Genomic DNA, 9,316 nt, shown 5'->3' with positions numbered 1-9,316 from the left:
GGAGGATGGTGATCCTGTGATGGACAGCTTCAATAGCTGAGACTATACAGAAAACATATTTCCCTGACAGGGGAATGGCTTCCCAGGCCTCCCTATCTGCTAATGTGCTGCCAGCATCTGACACTGATTCTGTAACCAGAGCCACATCGGCAACTAAGACTCAATACAGTTGACTCCTTGCCACGAAGCTGCCATCTTGTGTTTAAACTACAGTCTCATGTCTTGCCGCATGAGTTCTTGTCCACAACCTTTCGTTGACGATACCTCTACTTCTTAAAAAGTTCCCAAGGCTTTTGTTAAAACTATTGCTGCCTGGAAGGAGCCAGACATGTCTCACTGATCAAGCCATGTCACTAACAGACTGTTAGGGAAGACAGAGGTGTATACCAGTAAGATATTGTTCTAGTCACCTAGGAATCTCAGGGGAGTGTGTTCAAATCAAGTTCTCATCTGCCCATTCTTTTACAGATTAAGTTTGGGAAAAAGGTACTCTTTATTTATCTGGTTTTGTGTGTACATGTACATTTGAGTGCTGGGGTATGCATGTACATCCCGGTGTGCATGTAGAGGCCAGAGGTCAATCTTGGATCTCCAGTCCTGCTCCTTAGAAGTTTCTCATTGTTACTTGTTTGCTTTAAGGTAAGGTTTGTCACTGGAGTGGAAATCACCAACTAGGCCAATCTGGGTTGTTAGTGAGCCACAGGGATTCTCTTCAGCTCTGAGATTACAAGCACTTGCCACCATGCCCAGCATTTTGATATGGGTTCAAGGGATGGAACTCATGTCCTTGAGTTTACACAGTGAGCATTTTGCTAACTGGCTCTCTGAAGTATTTTTATTCACAAAAATATCCTAGTTTATTTTATCAGCCTTCTTTCTTGGATGGACCAACCAGTGGCTACTGGATGGAGAACAGTTGGTTAATATGAGCAATAGTTTTTAATTTTCCTCATTTAACAAGTCTGCCTCCCAGTCTCAACAATAGCTGTTCATGGCTATTTTCTACAGTTGCTTGAGCTTGAAAGAAAGATGTCAAGGGTAAGCAACTCCATAGTCTAGTGTGATGGTTTATGCTTGGCCCAGGGAGTAGCCCTATTAGGAGGTGTGGCCTTGTTGGAGTAGGTGTGTCATTGTGGGCATGGACTTAAGACCCTCACCCTAGCTGCCTGAAAGTCAGTCCACTAGCAGCCTTCAGATGAATATTTACAACTCTCAGCTTCTCCTGCACCATGCCTGCCTAGATGTTACTGGACTGAACTTTGAACCTGTAAGCCAACTCCATTTAAACGTGGTCTTTTTTTAAGACTTGCATTGGTCATGGTGTCTGGTCACAGCAGGAAAACCCTAACTAAGACATCTAGGTGTGGAAGTGGCTAGTACTCTAGAGCAAGGTCATAAGAAACATGTCTCAAGGTTGCATATGTGTGTGTGTGTGTATGTGTGTGTGTGTTGTATCCAGGTAATAGCACATGTGTGAAGGTCAGAGGACAACTTGACAAACTAGGTTCTTTCCTTCTACCATGTGGGTTTCTGGGATTGAACTTAGGTCATCAGGCTTGGTGGCAGATGACTTTACCCAATAAGCCATACCCTTGGTTCTAGTGAGACTGCTTCTGAAATAGTTTCTAAAAGGGAAAAGTTGATCAGAAGGGGGTTAGCCTGACATGCAAACAGGAAATATGCAATGGGTTATGGGTATCGTTCATGAAAGACTGCCATGAAGAATGTGGAAATGACATGGAGTCACTGAATAGGGTGGGAGGACCACCTTAGTTCTGTCACCTCCTCAGTCCTGGGATTGCAAGCTTGTACCATTGTGCCTTGCTTCTTAGGCAGGTGCTGAAGGCTGAAGATAGATCCTCATGCTTACATTTGTGACAAAGGCTGAGTCATTTCTCCTGTAAAATTGTGTTTCCATTTGACTTTTGAATGATGCTTGGTTCATCTTCCCATGTTATGAGGCATCTTCTCCCAGGCTTAATACTTTTGCTGTCTAGTCAAACAAACTGTCAATCTACTGGAGTGCATAATTAGTTACATTCCTTATATGGACACAAAGCTGTTCTCGAGTTTGTTCCTTCTTCCTAGGACTGAAAGGAAATCACTCTTCTAGAAGCCCTGGTTATTTTGTTGTTGTTTATGCTTTGTTTTATTCTGTCTTGTTTTTCACTCCTGGAAATAACCGTCCACTTTAAGTGCTCTATCACGTTGAGGTTTTTCATTCAATCAGACCGAGTTTCACCTCCCAGCAAGCCAATATTAAGGACAGCTGTGCAGGCCCTAGGCGCTGGGCTCTGGAATACACAAACATATTTTACTGAAAACATCTTCCTGTCCACTCAAGAGCAGTGATTTTGTTTTTAAGGTCACTTATTTGAAGACCAAGTATAAAACGGTAGGTCAGATCCCCTCAGGACTCATCGGAACTGCTCCACGAATAAGCTAGTTAACCATTTTATGCTTTCATTAATGAATATTAGTAGTAATTGAATCCAATTATTGAACTCTATTGTTTTTTTATAAGTAAAATCACTGGCTTTTATCTTGATCACTCAGTTTTGACACACACACTTGGAATATACTGAACTAATAACCCGCAGCACAAAAGCCTTTAATCCATTGTGAGCAGACTTTTATATGTGGTGTGAGAGTTCTTTTCTTTTTTATTTTTTTCTTTTTTTTTGCATAAGGATAACCAATTTTCCTAGCACCATTTATTGAAGAAACCATCCTTCCCCCAAATCTGGAAGACATTAGGTTGACTGAAACAAGACAGATCCATAAGGAAAAACCTAGCATGGGCTCACTTACACGAGGAATCTCAAACAGCCAGAGGAGAGGGCAGAGCCTAGAATGGTGGGTTTTAGGGACTGGGAAGGGGGTTGTGGGAAGGTGATAGTCAGAGGGGACAAAGCACTGGCTATGCAGGGTAAAGAAGTTCTGAGGGCTCAAAGTCAGCAATGTGACCACAGTAACAATGCTGCATTGTGTGCCTGAAACTGCCCTCCTCGAGGGTCAACCTTAAGTCTCTTTCCTCTCTTTGACGAGCACACACACACACACACACACACACACACACACACACACACACAGCCGAGAGAGAGAGAGAGAGAGAGAGAGAGAGAGAGAGAGAGAGAGAGAGAGGGAGGGGGGGGGGGGGGGGAGGGAAAGAGATCCTTAGGCGAGCAAGCTGGGAAGCCGGGCATGGCTATGGTAGCACATACCGGCATTTTGGAAGTAGATAGAAGGACCAAGAGATGAGGGCTAGCCTTAATTACATAGCAAGTGGGAAGCCTGGGCTATGCAAGACCCTATCTTAAAAAATGGAAGACCAACAGAGTCAGGCTCTCGGAGTCTGAACCACTAACCGAAAACCACATACTGGCTGGAGCTAGGCCTCTCTGATCACATGCAGCAGATGTGCAGCTCAGTCTTCATGTGGGTCCTGAACAACGGGAGCAGGGGCTGTCCCAAAAGCTGTTGTCTATACGTGGAGTACGTTCTTTTAGCTGGGCTGCCTTGTCTGGCCTCGATGAGAGAGGAAGCACCCAGATTGGAAGAGACTTGAGGTGCCAGGGTTGGGGGGGTTACTCACAGGGGCCCTCATCAGCTCAGAGGAGAAGGGAAAGGGAGACTAGAGTAGGACTGTGGGAGGGGTGACTGGGAGGGGACAGTGAGTGACATGTAAAGTGAATAAGTGAAAACTAAAACTAAATTAAAATAATGTAAACAGATTAACAGAATGAAATGATGGTCAAATTAGCTAGCTTATATGATAACACACCCACCCACACACATAAAGCCCAACACATCTTATATTTTAAATATATATAATTAGTCCTCTATACAAATAGTAGTAGGATGGGAAAACCCTCCACGACACATGTAAAGGCGACTAATAAAATGGCCCATTGATTGCTTGCCTGTCCGACTTCTGTCTCACCTTACATCCAGACAGCGAGTGAATCCCAGCGATGTATTGTATCAGTAAAACAGCTCCCTTCTCAGAGCTGGACGGACAGCTGTCCGAGAAGGGTTATAAAGGCTAGTCTGTCTGCTGTGTCCATCTCTGTGAGGACAAACATGTTAATTTAAAGGGTTGTGTCTATACGAGCCTGCAGGCTGGCACCGGCTGGGCATCAGGATGTGGGTACCTCTTGGTGCTGGTCCTCACGCCCCCTACTGTGGTGATCAGATGATTTTCACAGTCAACCTTGTCTTCCTCATTCACACTGCATTTTGTATTTTGGTGGCTTTTATGACAAACACAAAGTGTCTATTCCACTACATGTCTTCTGACTCTGCTCCTGCCCTGTCTCCTGCATCCACAAGCCTCCCTGTTCCTTCACAAGTATCAGTGTCGTGATTCTGAAAACCAACAGTGACATTCGTGTCAGGCACTGGCTGTGGTGTCCTGGGTGCTGATGGAGAGGGATGTACAAGGACCTGTCTGGTCATCTTTCGGGCTTGTTGCCTGTCATGTGCCCTGTCCCTAGAAGGACTTTTGAGGTTTTCACCAAAGAGCTTATTTGTAAGGCATGAAGAACAATCGTTTCAGATTTGTGTGGACTTTCTAAAGGCACCTTGCTTTCTAGAATTCAAACGTATGTCATGGCAACACAGACTCTTTTACAGGCACAGGGGAGTCAAGGGCGACATTGTGGGTCAAGCATGTGGAATTCTGGGTAAAGCATACATCGCTAAGGTATGGGATGGTTACTCTGGGTACTTGTTTTCTGCTTTTGGGTATTTTTGTGTGACCTGGGTTGTTCTCTAGATCCTTGCCAAAATGAACCTATAATTCTAACCCTAATTGAGACCAGGATCCTAACCCTAATCTTCTGGTGTAAAGAAAGGACCCCAATGTGACTGCCATCCATTTCAAGTAAACTTGACTTTGTTGTATGCCTTTCTACCATGTGTCTCTTTCCTGTGATGACTTACACACAGTGAACAATGGTTCTTAATGCTTTCAAAGCTAATAGTGCATTGTTTAACAAAGGTGTGTGCGTGTGTGTGTGTGTGTGTGTGTGTAGTGTGTGTGTGAGTGTATGTATGGTATGTGTGTGCATTTGTATGTTCAGATGCTCTTGCCTGTGTAAGTGGAAGTCAAGGGTTGACTTCAGCGTCTTCCTTAACCACTCTCCACTCTATTTAATGAGGCAGGGCCTCTCATTGTACATTGAGTGCACCCATTCAAGTATTCTATCTAGCTCTCAGGAATTCTGCCACTGCAACCTGAGTGCCAGCATTATAGGTAGTCTGCTGTATGCCTGCCTGGCTTTTATTTGTGTTCTGGAGATCTGAACTCTGGTCCTTATGTTTGCACATCAAGCCGTTTATCTCTGAGTCACTTCTACTGCCCCCAGTCACTCTGTAGCCAGATGCACACTCCACAGTCCTCAAGACTGAGTTTGAGAAACAAGGGGGCTGGCCAGCTCAGAGGTCTAGAAGCAATGAGAACTCACCTATGGATTCTGATCACCCCTGACCAGTAAGACCTAAATCCACACATGGTCAGCCTACTCAGATGTCTGATGTGCCTGCTCAGTGTCTCCATAGCATGGTCAGTAGGAACAGCATGCACACATTATGGCAAAGACATTTTGATGCACACCTGACAAAGATATGTGCACAGTGTATGCTCAAACTGTCTTCAGTGGGAGATCCTAGTGCCCAAATGATGACAGAGAGCCCTTACCATTGAAGGCCAAGGCATCATGGAAACACAATAGAGAAGGATGGATACACAGTTCTATAAGATATGCATGTGTTGACTATTACAGCCTCCTGCATCTGAGGTTTGTCCAGAAATAACAGGGGATGTTGCAAAGGCTGAAAAGAATGTGTGAGATTCCCACTACTCTTTTCTACTAAAATGTGCATATGCATGTACACACACACACACACACACACACACACACACACAGAGCACACATGTGCATATAACAATTCATATTTCTTCTCATCCTGAATTCTCCCTCCCCTTTCATCACTAGTCCAGCCCAAGGATGCTACTCTCCCAACAAGAGGTGAGATGAGTGTGGTGGTGAGCAGACATCTCAGGGATAATGCCAAGCAGAGTTCCCAGGCACCAAGAAGGTAGGGTAGTGGACGGTTATGGGCGGCGTAGCGGTGGTCCCGGGGCGGGCGGCCGGGCTTGAGCTGGAGCGCAACAGCGTGTGGGGCATTCTGGGAACCGTGACTCTCAAGAGAAGGTGTCCAGCGGCCTGCTAGAACAAAAGGCTTCTCTCTCCCACTCCCGCCTCGCTGCGCCGGTTTTGACCTTACACAATGAGTCCAGGATTCCAAGAGGTGTGTAGAGCTGAAGACATTTATTGACATGGCGATGTGTCTGGCGTGCTTTTCCAAAAAATGTCGGAAGGGGTTTGCTTATATTGGAAGGGGGGGGGAGAAGGGCGGGGCCAGGGAAATCCTGAGGCAGAGACTTGTTCCCCCGCCCTCTAATTGGGACATAGAGACCTCGTGGCAGGTCTCTGGGCTCTGGGGGCGTGGCCAAATACCCCAGGGTTCCACATCCCCACAGATGATGAGTGTGGGTCATGCGTGGGCTTTGCAGTTTTTCACTACTGACTGACTATCCTGGGAAGAGAGCTGTCATGAAGATCAAGGAGTGGTCACACTGTGTTCTATTGAAATGTCACAAGAAATGAAGTATATTGTAAGAACAGCAGTATACCAACGGCAATGTCCCAGGATGAGCTAAATCTCTGTCAACTAGGCTGGGGATAGTTAACTTTTGTATCTGTGATCCTCATGGTGATTAACCATAAAACCATAATTTGGTGATAGAGTAATATTCTTTTCCTTCTTATTTACATGACAGAATTGTGTCAATAGTTTTATAGTATGTCATAAGCATGCTGTAATATCCATGATTATTTTTAAATGTTAGTGATCCAACCCAGGGCCTTGGACATCGCAACATGCTAGACAAGTGTTCAACCACTTGGCTATAACTTCAGTGCCTAGCATTCAGGAATTTATTTGGGTACAAGATGAGGCATTTAAAAATATTTGTCAGAGAGGCTGGGGAGATGTCTCAGTGGATAAAGTTCTTGCAGCACAAACATGAAGGTGTAATTTTGGATCCCCAGAACCCATGCAAAAGCCAGGCGTGGTTCCCATGTCTCTATACTCAGCACTAGAGGATGGGTACACTGCTAGAAATAGGTAGATACCAAGGGCCAACCAGTCCAGGGGAATCACAGAGCTCAGGATTAAAGTGGGGATGGGGGAGGGGGTGTAAACTTATCTTCACCGAAACTGTTGTCTCTATTTCTCTCTTAGGCAACAAATGAGGTAAGGACTGTGCTATCAGGCAGGTGAGAGGCAGATGTCTGTAGTCAGAAGACAAGAGGATGCCTGTCTGTACAGCAATAAAGAAAAATGAAATGATGGCCTTTTCAAAGAAATGGACAGAATCATTGTACTACACAAAATAAGCTAGCTGCAGAAAGACAAATATGGTATGTTTTTATTTCATATGCAGAATCCAGCTTTAAAATTACATATACAGACATATAAACACACGTATTTACTCAAAATAGTAAAAAATGGGAATGTAATTTGCATATGCATGAATGTGGCTTTGGGGTAGTCTTTTCGAAGTGGAATCATTGACTCAAAAGTTGTGAGTGTGTTAAAAAATAAATCATTTTCAACCTGGCTCCACATAGAGATGGCAGCAGAGTACACACCCAGGGTATCAAACAGCATTTGACTCTTGATAAGCCAAGTCACACAGTCTAATGGCAACTTTTGAATTTTGGACAGAATGGGTAAAAAATATCTTTCATTAGGCAAAATGCTGGTTCTTAATTTGTCCCTCATAAAAAAGCAACATAGGCTAGATTTAAGTTCTCACACTGGCTATGAAAACCTTCTGCCCACATCCATTCCCTGAGCACTGGGGTGGTGGTATTGTGCTACTATGACCAGTTTCATGCTGTACTGGAGAGCAAGCCTAGCGCTTTGTGTAAGTGGGCTTCATCACAGCCCACAAGTTCTCTTTTCTAAACCAAGATTTCCATGATTCAAATAGATCCAGCTGTGTCCCATCAATGACCGTAATGGGCACAAGTGAGTGGTTAACACAGAGATGCTAAAACCATCTACACAGCAAAGTGAATATTTAAAAGCAACTTAATAAAATCCATTTTAACGGTTTCCTTATGCATATCTGTGTGATCTGCCCAAAGCACACCTGGAAGGGTGAATGAAAAAATTAAAACCACACTAAGCAAGCACAAAGGGTGAGTCATGCAAATACTCCTCTTAATAGAAATTCCCTTTTGACCTGACGAGATATAACCAGCCCATGAAAGGGTTACATCCTGAGTGACTTGGGACCATGACATCTGATCAGATTTTTACTGTATGAAATTGGTAACTGTTGTCAGCTATCTAAGCTTAACTCATCAGACTGGAAACTAATCTGGTAAATGATTAGCAGTGTAGGCAACACAGATCTGCAGACTTTCCACAGTGTACTAAGATACCTGAGAAGCCCCAGGACTTCAAGGGTCTGCAGACTTCTTTAGGATTAGGTTGAATGGAGACTCATCATCAGTGACTTTTTAACAGTCAGGCCGACCCTGGTGCCTCATTAAATTTATGACCAGTGTCTATTTTATTTCTGTTGCAAATTGTGTCAGCTTCTTTTTATCTTCAAGGTCACAAGCAGTATTTGGACAGACAATAGTATCAACCTGCAGGACTTTGCTGGAGCTCATTTACTACCCGGGACAGTATGGACACCATTAATTTCCTGGACATGCAAAAAATCATTACCGAATAGCAGCCAAGACACTAAATAATTGATTTAATTAATATAACATAATTAAACATATTAAATATTTATACAGCTTGCTGTTTTCTATTGAATTTGTATTGAGGTTGTAGTGATTTTTGCCATGTTCTGCAGGCACCAGGCTATTAATCCTGCAGCTGGAATGCTTAGGGTCATGAATTGCTGGAAGACTCTTCTGCAGAAAGCAAGCTGGATTTAGATTGCTTATTCATAACGTCATTTCATAATGTCCTCTTTGCTCACGTGAGGGAGGTGTTATATGTACTGCTGTATATGCTGGAGGGGAAACTGAACTTTCATGTCTATGAGTTTGTATTTCTAATGTCTGATTCTAATTGTCCTATCCATAATCTGCATCTAGGATCAGCTAGCACCCATGTATCTATCTAGTTTATCTATTTATCCCACTAATATCTATCTATAATCATCTATGTATGAATGAATGACTATCTATCCATCCATCCATCCATCCATCCACCAACC

At 43.8% G+C, this 9,316-nt stretch overlaps 1 long non-coding RNA gene across 1 annotated transcript; it reads left to right on the top strand.

Moving 5' to 3' along the window:
* Window positions 1-7,412: 7,412 nt before the first annotated feature.
* On the top strand, window positions 7,413-8,887 carry LOC114618953. Its single transcript, XR_003711047.1, has 2 exons — window positions 7,413-7,490; window positions 8,697-8,887. It is a non-coding gene; the product is annotated as an uncharacterized LOC114618953 (long non-coding RNA).
* The last annotated feature ends 429 nt before the right edge of the window (window positions 8,888-9,316 follow it).

The sequence above is a fragment of the Grammomys surdaster genome, unplaced genomic scaffold (assembly GCF_004785775.1).
Source record: "Grammomys surdaster isolate TR1022 unplaced genomic scaffold, NIH_TR_1.0 146, whole genome shotgun sequence".
In the NCBI taxonomy this organism is placed as follows: domain Eukaryota; kingdom Metazoa; phylum Chordata; class Mammalia; order Rodentia; family Muridae; genus Grammomys; species Grammomys surdaster.
The sequence above is the reverse complement of the archived record's forward strand: the minus strand, read 5'-3'. Positions and strand labels throughout refer to the sequence as shown.